The sequence below is a fragment of the Podarcis pityusensis genome (assembly GCF_964106645.2).
Source record: "Podarcis pityusensis genome assembly, chromosome: 15".
Classification (NCBI taxonomy): domain Eukaryota; kingdom Metazoa; phylum Chordata; class Lepidosauria; order Squamata; family Lacertidae; genus Podarcis; species Podarcis pityusensis.
Genome location: NC_138040.1, coordinates 20,202,953 through 20,216,131, shown reverse-complemented (window position 1 = coordinate 20,216,131; position 13,179 = coordinate 20,202,953). Strand labels below are relative to the sequence as shown.

General features: G+C 42.4%; 1 protein-coding gene and 1 long non-coding RNA gene across 4 annotated transcripts in view; one reads left to right on the top strand and one right to left on the bottom strand.

The window, feature by feature from the left end:
* LOC308464327 (opioid-binding protein/cell adhesion molecule homolog) overlaps positions 1–13,179 on the top strand; it is a 775,089-nt gene that overhangs the window by 118,220 nt on the left and 643,690 nt on the right. The window lies entirely within an intron of this gene.
* Positions 6,438–12,485, bottom strand: LOC308464472. Of its 2 annotated transcripts, none has more exons than XR_013980066.1 (3): positions 12,417–12,485; positions 9,721–9,842; positions 6,438–6,536 (listed from the first exon to the last, which is right to left on the bottom strand). It is a non-coding gene; the product is annotated as an uncharacterized lncRNA (long non-coding RNA). The 2 variants fall into 2 exon arrangements; XR_013980067.1 differs by lacking the exon at positions 6,438–6,536 and adding an exon at positions 7,289–7,477.

The following is a 13,179-nucleotide window of genomic DNA, read 5'->3' as shown; positions in this document are numbered from 1 at the left end:
AGATCCAGATGCATTTGAGCTAACAAGCGGCCTGGCCTTGAGTACTGCAGAATGTTAAGTACCCCTCAGGTGGAGAGAATCCCCAGGTAGCTGAAAGAGGAGTGAGTGATGACAGAGGTGCGAGGGGGTGAGAGAGGGAGAGATAAAAGCCCAGTGAAATCAGCAGCCTCAGACTAGGTGAACCCTGCTGTGAGATAGCTATCTTTTGCACCTGCAGAATCCACAAGGCAGGCTAAGTGCTAGGGTGGGATGGAATACAGATCAAACCCAGTTCTGGGTCATTCACAGCTCCCAGCTGTGCTTTGGGGTGTTTTGGGGGAGGGTGGTGTGGGGGGAGAGAGTAAAAGCTCAATGCTTGATTCTTCTTCTTTTTTTGAGCTGTGAAGGAAATGCAGAAGCTGTAGGAATTGTAACTTTTGTCTTTAATCTGACTTCAGCCAATACAACCAAAGTTTGTTAACCCTTGAAGAAGCCTCTTTACAGAAGATTAAAAATAAGCTGATTTCACTGAATGGGCCAGACAAGGAAACATGAAGGCATATGCATTGCTAGATAATATCAATTTAATAAATAATAAGAAGAGCCACCCATTGTCAATAAAATTCTCTAGGCAGCTTACAAAGAAGAAGCAGACATCGTGTATTATTTCAAAATACAGCAATTAAAAACAACAGGAGTCAAGGGAAGGAGAAAAATCATTCCTTTTATGTTTCCTGTGATGGAGCAAGTACACTGTCTGGGAGCATTCCTAGATCCACTGTTGTCACTTGAAGCCCAGGTGGCCTCTACTGCAGGAATGCTCATCAACACCTTTGGTTGATACAAGAGAGGTGTCTACTTGTAGGGCAGGGTAGATTCTCCATTGTGGTAATTACTGTAGCACACTCAGTGTGAGGCTGCCTTTGTGACTGGTTTGGAAGCTAGGATAGAATGCTGTAGAGCAGGAGGTTGCATTCAATGCTAGTCATACCTAAAGAGGCCCAACTTCTTGAAGCCCTGCAGTGTCTTCTCATTCTCCTCGGGTAATCATGTTGGGTCACCAGCTCATTACCAATGAAGCTGGCCTTTGGATTGCTATTGTTATTATTTAATATTTATATCTGGCCTTTCTCCCAAGCTGGGAATCAAGATGGCTTACAATGTTTATAAATGTATCAGAACACATTTAGAACCTGCAATTAAAATGTGGTTTGCCATGACAGCAGCCCAGAGATCAACATTGTCTGCACTTTTGTTTTCAAAGGCCTGTCTGGACAGGAAGGTCTTAGCTTGCTGGTGAAAGGATAACAAGGATGGAACCAGGCTAATCTCTCTTGGAAGGGAATTCCTCAATATGGGAGCAGCCACAGAAAAAGTATCTGTATCATGCCACCATCAACCATATGCATGATGTTGATTGGAACAACAGAAGGTGGCCACCCAAAGATCTTAGCACCTGGATAGGTTCATGTAGCCAGATGCAATCCTTAAGGTATCCTGGGCCCAATGCATATCATTGGCAGCCTTTCCCAGACTTGGTTCCCCAGATGTTGTTGGATGACTGATGGACAGTTTCCTTCATTAATGGTCATTGGCCATGGTGGCTGGGGCTGGTGGGACTTGGAGTCCAGCAGCATCTGGGATTTGAGATTGAAAAAGTCTGGGCTAGAGAATTTTCTTTGATGCTTTGTTAAGTATTTGCTGCTGCCATTGAACTATTGGCATCACTGAAGGAATAGCCAACTTAATGATTCCCTCTGCCTTTTTCTTCCATTGTGAATAATGAAGTCTTGCTCACAGCCTCAAGTTCCTTAGCAGCTCCCCTAAAGTCCCCTGTAAATGGATCCCCTCCCCCTCCCCACTAACCCAACTCTGATAAGTGGAAGAAGAAAGGGCCTGTTGAGCTGGATGTGCTAAAAAAAAAAAAAGGTTCTGAGGAAATTAGTGGCAGGAAAAGGTCTTTCTTTATTTGGAATGAAATACTCCTTCGATTAAGAAGAGGACAATAAATGAGGCAGGGTCACCAGAGCGCTTTTGCTTTGAGCAGAGTGACTTAAGTCTAGCTAGGTAGCAAAGAAAGGTAAGAGAGAAAGCAGATTTTTATCTTATTTTTTCATGGCGAGATACAGACTTGATTATAAAAGCAGCAAGGGAGAGGAACTTTTTTTCCTTCCCTTTTTTAATTTAAAGAAGCCTAGGGATGATGGAGATCACATTCAATTCTAAGAGGAGGGAAAAAGAGAAAGAGAGAGAGAGAGAGGAGATGAGTATGAAATGAGGCTTAATTTTAATGAAGCAAAATTCTCCATTAAGTAAGAAAACAGTTGGCGGGGTGGGCAAGAGAGTGTGTATGAAATGGGGATGAACCTGACATGCTATTGTGCCTGAGAGGATTAATTTTACACCCCGTGATGGGTTGGAAGAAGGGAGGGAAAAGGTGGTGGATGTAGAGTAGAGGAATTTTTTGCTAAAGAGTTTTATGAAAATGACAGCTAAGAGAGGAAAATCAGGGGGTTTTTTTGGGGGGTGGGGGGGAATGGAACCTTGTGGTTAAAGGCCCAGCAATGGAGATCAGAAAAAGTGCATGGAGCCTGAGAAGATCTATGTACACATAGCTTATGTCTCCCCTGCCATTCCAGGTGTATAACAGATAGTTGATACTGTTATGGAAATCACCCTGGAGCAAGCCAACAGTAAAATACACTTAGCAAATTGGAATTAACTCTTTATTAGCAAAAACAGGATCTGCATACTAGTGTCAGGCCTAATGAGCACAGCAACTCATCTCCAGCAGATCTTGCCCCCGTGAAGCGGTTGCTGAGACTGAAGGTCTCTGCATCCCCACAACTGCCTAAATCCCCTCCTCTCCAGGGTTTCCCCCAAGTAATCTGAGACTCAGGACTGGATTAAGACCTTTAGAGGCCCTAAACACCACACACACTCACAATAATAATAATAATAATAATAATAAACCATAAAATAAAACAAAATTTTATTTTTTGAAATGAAACAAATCCTACAGTAAGATGGAAAATAATGTTTATTTTTGTATACTTCCACTTTATATATGACACATTTTCTCCTACATTTTCTAATTGCAAAGTCTTTGATCAGATCCTCAAAACTGATCTTACGTAACATACCTGCTTCTAAACTTAGTAAAGGCATCCAGCCTGTCTTCTTGCATAGTTGTTCTGTTGAGATTTTTTAATATACTTCAGCTAAGAAAATGAATGCTCAGCTGAGCAATTTTTGACCATTAATGGAAAAAAAAAATCTCACAATGGAAAATTTCTGTGGTTCCCCGCTTCCCTTGATGCCCTAAGCACCTGTTTATTTTGCTTAATGGTTAATCCAGTCTTGTTGAGACTGTGCCTGTGTGAAACTAACATCTCCTATGCCCTCTTCACACCTCTCCTAGTTCTGGGAGACCAGGGGGGAAGGGGAACTTGCTGCAGCAGGACAAGAAGACACTTGTGCCTTATCACCAGCCAGACTCACCTCTGCCTCTTGGCCTCCCTCCTCTCCTGCTTTAGTTTCTGCCGCTGATTCTGGACTTCTCCCTGCCACAGACTCCCCCACTCACTAATCCATGTTACCTCTTCAGATTCCAACACCTCCTCCCATCTCCTTCTCCCTCTTCTCCCATCACCAATCCCCTGGCTCTGAGCTTTCTTCCCCCAGCTGATTCCTCCCACCATTCCTCTGTGTCCAACCAGTTCGTGGCATCTGGTTGGAGAAGCATATTTTTAAGTTGTTTTAAACTCTTTTTAATATTGTATAATATTGTGCTTTCATGTTAATGTTGTGTTTTAATTGTTGTAATGCACTGTAGGGCGAAGAGTAGGTAAAAAATTGTAGTTGTTGTCATTGCCGTACAATCTCCCCTCCACATGCATTGAAAGAAGGTCTGAAAAAGGGGGGAATAGATCCAAAACAAAGACTTCTCCAAATGACCTGTTTATTGCACATCTATCCTAATATGCTTCCACAAAGGTTACATGGAAGCCTTCATCCTGATCTGTTTGTTTGGAGTTTATGTCTTTCTATCCATGGATCATTAGCTCATACTTTTTATTGCATTTCCCCATCTCTTTCCAAACCACAAAAAGACTCCTTATTGTGCCAGAGTGCTTTAATTGCACACGCCTAAATTTATGGTATGTGATTCAATCACTTCCACAGAATACTGACAGTGTGGGTGCACCTTAAAATCACTTATGGGATTTTGGATGGAGAATTATGGAAAGTCTCTCTGATATCTAGAAGGGAATGAGTTTAGGGAGATGGAATCTAGGCTATGTGATTTATAGAGGCCTCCCCCCCCCATAACCCCCCCCCACACACATTCACTTCAGTGACCCATGAGCTGGCACTGACTGGAGCACCAGCCTCCTGCTACTTTCTGCTTGGCTCAGTCACACAGATGGCAAGGAACTATTGGCGAATGCTTTCACTTTGTTTCTTCTTCTGGTTCCTTCTGATCATTTGTCTGTGCTTCTTCTTCTTTTTTGGCAGCAGAGCATCAATGTGGCAATCTCCCACAAACAGACTGTTTGGGGGAAGGAAAAAAACAACAACATTGTATAGCCCTCCCCAACCCCAACCCTGATCTTGGCTGCTCAGAACAACTTCCATCGGCTACAAAATGTCAGGCAAAGCTCTGCTTTCCCTGGCCACGTGGTGCTCATCATTTGCTAAACCATGCAAGCTTAATCCCCCCACCCCCACAAGCAGTGCGGCAGCATGCCTATTCTTTATGAATATAACATTAAGTAGGTGTTTTTTTTTAAAAAAAACAACACCCAAAAATCATATTTATGCAAAGCAAGCTGGAGCCAGAGACACATAAGTGACGATTTGCTGGTTTGCAATCTACAAGTAAACAACAGGAGTCTTGAGAGAAGCAGGGAACAGGTGGGCCAAGTGAGGGAGGTGGGTGATGGCTTGGAGTGCTTTAGGATGGATTTGGCAGCCAATATGCCATTACTTTCCCCCAGCTCCATTCCAGTGGGAAGTGCAGGACAGGACTTTACAGCCCTGGTCAGCTTCACTGAAATGGAAAGTGGGTTCCGTGCTCAAATTGTAGGATACCAGATGGGGCTTCGCCCCCTTACCTTTGGCAAATGTTTACTTATGTAGATTTCTTTGAAATATTTATGATTATCATCACCGCCATCATTATTTCCTAGCACAAATACATCATTTACAACAAATTAAGTACAGCATATATATGAACAGATATATATGAACAGCATATACTGTAGAGCAAAAGGTCTGGCCTATTCTGCTTAAGACATAACTAAGCACCAAATTTGTTCAAATTGTTCTTAAAACTGCACATTATCCTATTGTTCCAATTTATGCTCCATTTTCTGAAAAACGTTACTTATTTGCCCTCTTTTGTTATTTTAGTCCATTTTATCACATGTCCTACTTCAGTAGAAATTTAGATTTAGATGAATGCCTATTGAAATATGATGTATGTTGTGAAACTGACTAATAAAGGCTGCTTCTTAGCCTTTTATCTAGAGCACAGCAGTCCAGGCTCTCAGACCAAGTGGGCCACAATAATAATTTGACACAGAATGCTTGGGCCACACACTGAATTAAATTTCCCTGCCATAAACGAAAACGTTCGCAATATAGTTAATATTATTTAGTATGTACAACTGCCAGTGGTTGCTGGTGCCCATTGGGATTGGTGGGGTGGAAGGCAGGGAGTCTGGGTGATGCCAGAGCCAAAGAGACAGCACCAATGAATTCTAGCTTTATCCCCACCTTCTTCATCCTTTCTGAGTTCTACAAGGGCCAAGACTCAGGAGGAGGAAGCTGACAGGCCATGCCACCCACTGCTCTGGTTGTTAAGTAAGAAGCCAGATGGGTGGGGGCGTCTTTCACCCTAATGGGCCAGCCTTCACCACTTCGCTGCACATTTCTTTCATTTCTAGATTGGCAATTGAAAGGGAGAAGGCATCACCCCTTAAAGGGTTGATTACAGCCAGTTTCTGAATCCTATTTTACTGTCCCTGGAGGCTTAAGGTATCTTTGCAAAAGTCTGTTTTAATTACAGTGTGCGTGTTGAGTTGACATTGCAGGAGTGGGGGGCATGGCAGGAGAGCTATTGCAAGCCAAAGGGGTTCTTCAGCACACAGCTGCCTTTCGGTCTCAGTTCAGTAGATGAAGGAGAGGAGGTGGATCTGGATCCTCAGAGATTCAGGACTTTTTCTAGAGAAACGAAACTATGGCTTGGAGAAACAAGCAGAGGCCAATTGCTGGGGGGGGGGGGAGCAAACTGGGAAGATAATGTGGGAGTAAAGAGCCAAGAAGGGACCAAGCAGGTTTTTATTTCAACTTTTTATGAGGAAAAATAAATAAATCCATAAATCTGTATGATTAAGATAAAAGAGAGAGAGAGAGAGAGAGAGAGAGAGAGAGAGAGAGAGAGAGAACCGCTTTCTTTTCATGGTCTGCTGAAACCAGGCTGGCAAAGCAGAGCTGCTAAGATGACAATGGGAGGCTCCTTGTATTTAATTACTTCCAGCATGACTCTGTGGCTGAAAAATATAAAAATAAAAACACTCACTTGGGAGCTCCTACAGAGGGAAGACAAGAGGAGCAAATAGAGTGTAGCTGTACTTACAGTTCCATGTGCTAAATGGGTTGTGCGGTCCCTAAGCTAATGTGTTTGCTAATGCCTCTCTTTTTGCTCTCTGCAACTGTGGGAAATGATGCAGTCTCAAATATTTGTGTACTGGGGATGCCCAGCACTGTTGACTAGGGGTCTCTGTGCTGAATATTCTCACTGGTGCCATAATACAGAGGATAAAGTTATCAATGGCTACTAGCCATGGTGGCTGCATTATCTCTCCACTGTCAGATGCACTATGTCTCTGATACCAGTTGCTGGGAATTGCATGTGGGGGACACACCATTGCACTCAGGTCATTTTGAGAACAGATGGGTCACTGGTTACACTTGTTTATACCTAAGCACAGGCTGCCAATTCTAAGTACTCTCCCCACTGCCCCACCAGAGGATAAGTTGATTCTGGACTGACAACTTTAGAGAGTGGCTGATAAGGTTTTATTGCAGCTTGAAGAAATACATCTGACAGCAACTACTAGTAAAAAGGCACTTGGTACATGGAACCATCATCTCTTGGAAGTATGGTGATCTCCAACTTGTTCAGTTTTTGGAATCTTCTGAAAACTTGTTTATTCACACAGGCCTCAGTGATACCTCTCATTGAGAACAGCTCCGATTACTGAATTTATGGCTCCATTTTAATTTGGAATTCTTATCGTGTGTTTTTCTGGTTTTAAATAGTCTAGGGAGAGTCCCTGTTTTTGATTGCCCCCTTCCCCAGTAGCAGTATTCAGTCGTTGATTGTGCTTTGCTGTGTTAGGCTGCAGACTCAAGGTCAACGAAAAGCTGCACTATGCTACTCTGTCCAGCTTGCACACTTCAAAAACATGTTCTAATCCATTAGTCCAACCTGGGAAGAAAAATAAAATAATTTGATATTATTTTTGTTCCTCTTAATGCAGAGCATGACATTTGGCACCCATTTTGCATTCCTTTCCAGATATGTAACTGGGTCACTTGCCCCAACCCTCCTGCACTACTAGTAATCACAATAGGGATGAGATCCTGTAGAAACACCATTGGGAATATTCCTTTCACAGAATACATTTCTCTTGGCTGAAACATCTAGTGTGACTTCCTTTGGGGTGAAAACCAAAGGTTTTGATTCCACCCAATGGGAACCTAAAGGTGTCCTCGTTTATTTACCAGATCAGCATGTTAAACATGTGGGTTGCAAATGATACATAGATTGAATATCGTGAAGTAGACACTTGCATGATGACTTCTATACAGTGGTCCCTTGGGTTACAGATGCTTCAGGTTACATACGCTTCAGGTTATGGACTCTGCTAACCCAGAAATAGTACCTCGGGTTAAGAACTTTGTTTCATGATGAGAACAGAAATTGTGCTCTGGCGGCACGGCAGCAGCAGGAGGCCCCATTAGCTAAAGTGGTACCTCAGGTTAAGAACAGTTTCAGGTTAAGAACGGACCTCCAGAACGAATTAAGTTCTTAACCCTCCTTGGGTTAAGTACTTAATTCATTCCGGAGGTCCATTCTTAACCCACCTTGGGTTAAGTACTTAATTCATTCCGGAGGTCCATTCTTAACCTGAAACTGTTCTTAACCTGAAGCACCACTTTAGCTAATGGGGCCTCCTGCTGCCGCCACACCACTGCCATGCGATTTCTGTTCTCATCCTGAAGCAAAGTTCTTAACCCAAGGTACTATTTCTGGGTTAGCAGAGTCTGTAACCTGAAGTGTATGTAACCTGAAGCGTATGTAACCTGAAGCGTATGTAACCCGACATACCACTGTATACACTTGGCTCTGCATGCAGTAATTTAGCCTACATTTTTAACATGCCAATTTGAAAAAAATGTTTGATTTGAACCTGGGTTCTGATTATTGACCTTGTTATCCAGTTTGAATTGCTAAAGCAGTGATCTCATTATTGCTTAAGGATAGTTCACAGTAAATACATGGCTTTCATTCTTTAATTTCTTACAACCTCGGTTAATTAGACCTGTAGCCTCCAGATGTTGCTGGACTCCAACTCTCTGGCCACCAGACAGGGTTGATGAGATTTGTACTCCAGCAATATCTGGAAGGCCATAGGTTCCCCATCCTTGGTTTAAAACAAACCATGGTTTAATGTGAACCAGTGAATTGCTGAAAAAGTACTGATGACATTCCTCCCTCATACTTGCTGCTGCTGCAACACAGACAAAACCACCAGGAGTTCAGCTTGTCAGGTCATCCAAACCGAGGTTCATAGTTGGTTTCCTCCAAACACCAGCATGCTGCTTGTGTCACATTAAACCAAAGTCTGTGGTTATGTGTGAACCTGGCCACCCCATATCACCTATTGCCTGTGATAAGACTTTGTTATAGTAGAATGGACACTGGCCATTTTCCAGCAGTCTCTTATGTCTCGTTTGTGGAGGCTGCAGTTCCCCTCCCTTTTTATTCTGCCTGTTTACTTTCTTTCTTTTTTTGTTCTTCCATGTTTTTGAAGTGCACATTGCAAACCCTGTGGGGGTGGATGAAATCAACGAAACTCCCCGAGGGGCAGCAATTTGTTGGTTGTAATTATATTTTTGTTACTTGCAAATGAAATGCAAAAAAGAAAAACCAACACAATTAAACCCATATTAATAGAAACAGATTGGCATAGCCACGGGGATGAGAGAGTGAGAGCATGTGTTTGTGCGTGCTAAGGTCCAATCCTAAAAGGCACTGAGCACTTCTAGTCTGCACAGTAAAACATGGGCTAGCAGAACGCCTTGCATCTTATGGGAAGGTTCTCAGGCCTGGGCAGGATAAGGCTTTAATTTGCAAATCATCAAAGCCATCATTCTGCCAATCTATCAATTATCAACGCTTAGGCCTGCCACTGGGTAAATGAAAATAGGGACCGTGTACCAATTAATATCACCAGAGCCCCTGAAATTAGAGACAACACGCCTGATTTCTTTGGGCATGATAGAGGCCATGCAGTCCCCAGCAAAGTGGTATGATGGATCTGTGGCTGTTCACATTGGGTTCAGTTTTAAATCCCAAGCAGGTAAATGGTTCATAGGAAGATGTCATGTGACTGAGTGGTTCTGCAACCGAGCACATTCTGTGCCAAAATAATATAAATGATTTACCAAGGGAGCAGGTAAATCCTATTCATGTTCATTCTGTGTTTCCTCCAGAGTCAAAGATGAGACAGCAAGTCATCCAGCATCTCCATTGGTGCAACCAGGCCCAACAGCTACTTGGCTCCTGACTAGGAATGGGGAAATTAGTCCATTTCTTCTCTCTGCTAATTTCCCATAAGTTGTGTCAATTTCTCATGTGTTCGTTCATAAGTCACTTCCACCCATTTCTCAGGGTGCTCTAATCACTGAGCCACAGCAAATGTCAAAATACAAATTTCATTCTAAAAAAAAACTTTCTTTAAATCTGTACTTTTAACACAACGTATGCATTTCTAAATTTATTTTGCCTGAGAACCAAATGGCAAAGTTCAGGGAAGTGTGAAATTTGAAGGATATTTATGCTCTAATCCATATATCAGCCCAGAAGGTGTAAATTAGGTCAGTTTGCTTTTTTAAAAAAATGCAGATGAAATGAAATTTTCCTTCATTGCTACACCGACGCTTCCAGAACCGCCTTCGACAGCAACCACTTCAACTGACTTAAAGTAACAGTGACAGGTGGCCATCCAACCTCTGCTTGAAAACCTTCAACGGAAGAGAGTCCACTGCTTTCTGAGGGAGTGTGGCTGACAGATCCCATAAAAATCACATTAAAGCAGCCATACATTATTTTTAACAAAACATGTTGAAAGCAGAGGGTCTTCAGTAAGTGCTCAAAAGACAAGAGACTGTGCCTGTCTAATATTTGAGGGGAGAGTATTCCAAAGAGAAGTAGACACAACACTAAAGACCCAATTCCTATACTGTGCAGAAAATACTTCTGGGCAACACAATTTAAGAAGGATGTTTACAAGCTGGAACATGTGCAGAGGGGGGCAGCCAAGATGATCATGGGTCTGGAAACTAAGCGGAGCTGAGTATGTTTAGCCTGGAAAAGAGGAGATACGATAGCCATCTTCAAATAGCTTAAGAGCTGTCACATGGAGGAGGGAGCAAGCTTGTTTTCTCCTGCTCTGGAGGGTAGGACTCAAGGTACAAGACTAAACATTCAGAAAAAAACTTTCTGACAGTAAGAGCTTTTCAGCAGTGGAACAGATTCCCACGAGAGGTGACGGACTCTCCTTCCTTGGAGGTTTTTAAACAGAGGTTGGATGGCCATCTGTCATGGATGCTTTAACTGAGATTCCTGCATTGCAGGGGGTTGGATGAGATGATCCTTGCGGTCCCTTCCAACTCTACAGCTCTATGATTTTATGATAAAGGGATGTCTTCAGGAGGCTCTCATAGGGAGAGCACGGGGATCACATGGGTATATAGAGGGTGAGACAATCTTTCAGATACTGTGGTCCCAAGCTGTATTATAGGGCTTCATACACAAAAACCAACACTTTGAGCTTCACCCAGTAGTTTCAATGGAAGCCAATGGAATTCTTTCAACTTCAGAGTAACATGCTGAAGATATCCTTGTTGGTTATCATGAGCAGCAGCATATCTAAATAAGTGGACATTTATAGATTTCCTGATTCACAAGGAAATGTGTTACTGAAGCCCCACAGAAGACGCAGTGGGGCTGGGAACAGAATCTAACTATCCCCCTTTGCTGTTGTTGCAATTTTGCCTACTACAAGGGGTAAGATGGAAAGAGCAAAGGGGAGAGGAGCCATTCTTTGTTCACAGGCAAAGGCACTTAACAGCACAGCTGGTGCCCAAGTGCTTCATTGCATGGGAAGCCAAGACAAGGAGACATTGCATAATAGATTTAAACATTCCTGGCATGAGATATATTTAAAGTGCATTCATACAGTACTTTTCGTAACAGCTGCCACCACAGTGCACCTGAGGACTCTAACCTGATCCTTAACACGAGTACTTAGCACTTGATGCATATGTTTATTATTATATCTGTCAGCTAAATTGGAGTCAATAGGCAATCTGCATAAACATACAATATGCAAAGAGAAAAAAACGACTATTTACTATGCAGGAGCCCAAAGGAGACACAAAAATTTTAGATTTCTGCTTCTGGTGTAATTGGTATGAAAATACAGTGCTTGCCCTGAAAAGAGAAGATCCCATGCTGTGAAAATACCTTTCCTGGCCAGGCAGGGACCAAATAGTAGCAAATTATGAGTGCAAAAATATTTAGAACAAAAAAGAGAGTGAGAGAGAGAGAGAAGGAGAAAGGAAGAACAAAACCAAAGAGGAAGATGAACGGGATTTTGCTTTATCTGAGCCAATCCACAGCTTGCACTCTTCAACAATTTGTCATTTTGAGCAGGCCACATGAGCTAGCTATGAATAAAATCAGTCAATTTAACCCCCAAAATCAATGCTCTTTTGTAGAGCTGCTTAAAATCTAAGTGGAAGGGAGGACTTTGAAGCAGATTTCCACTAGTAAATGCACCACTTATGGACTGTTTGATTTGAGCTGAAGTCTGCTCAGTTTTCCCAGTACCCAGCATCTGATGACTAATTAGCAAGTTGGGCGAAAATACCTAATTGAAGCAGGGTTTTTGTTTTATTTTAAACATGAACATTATTGTTATAGCACCCGCTAGAGTTTCCCCCACCAACAACTGTAAACTTTCTTCAGCATAAAAATGCTGCAGATCAGATCAAAGGTCCGTCTAGTCCAACATCACATTTCACACAGTGGCCAACCAGATGCCTTTCGGAAATCCCTAATGCAACAGCCCCCTCACCCGTTCCTGCTCCCCAGTGCACAGTCTCTGAGCTGGAAGATTCCACTTAGCTTCCATGTCTAGCAGCAGCTGATAGACAAATGTGCACTCTGTTAGCCCACTTAATCCTTCTTCTTAAAGTAATTTGAGCTACTGGCCATGATAGCACCTTGTGGCAGTGGATTCCATATGTGATGGAGAAACTGTCCTGTGACTGTGAAGTCTTATTCTAATATTCAAGAGAGGATTAAACACACACACATTGGCTCCTCCTGGCTATGATTCATTTCTTCTATCGGCCTACAGTGCTTACACATTGCAGACAAATCAACACAGTGCTCTAATGGGCTGGAATTTTCTTTCTCCCTCTTGACAGGCATGTTTACATGGAGAAGTGACAGTGTATGTGTACTTAATTCTCCTCCTTATATTAGACCCCCACACAGCAAGCAACCTGTGTAGAATTGTATGTTTACCAACACAAAACTACATGGGAGGACAAAAAAGGGTTGCTGGTGAGAGAGGAGTTCCAGCAAATTAAAAAAATACTTAGTAGGAAAGCATTAACCCTCTTTGTTTTGGGTTTTTTTTGGTGAAATACCACACGCTCCTGACAAGTTTTTGTTTATAATATTGCTTGCGTCTCCTGTGATGTAAGTCAGGCTCTGCTGGTCCCCTGCCCTAATATTTTGTTGGTTGGAGAAATGAACAAATCTATTAATTTGTGGATTGTTTGTAATTTTTGTTAAATCCTCAGGAAAATTTATCAGCATTTTACTATAAA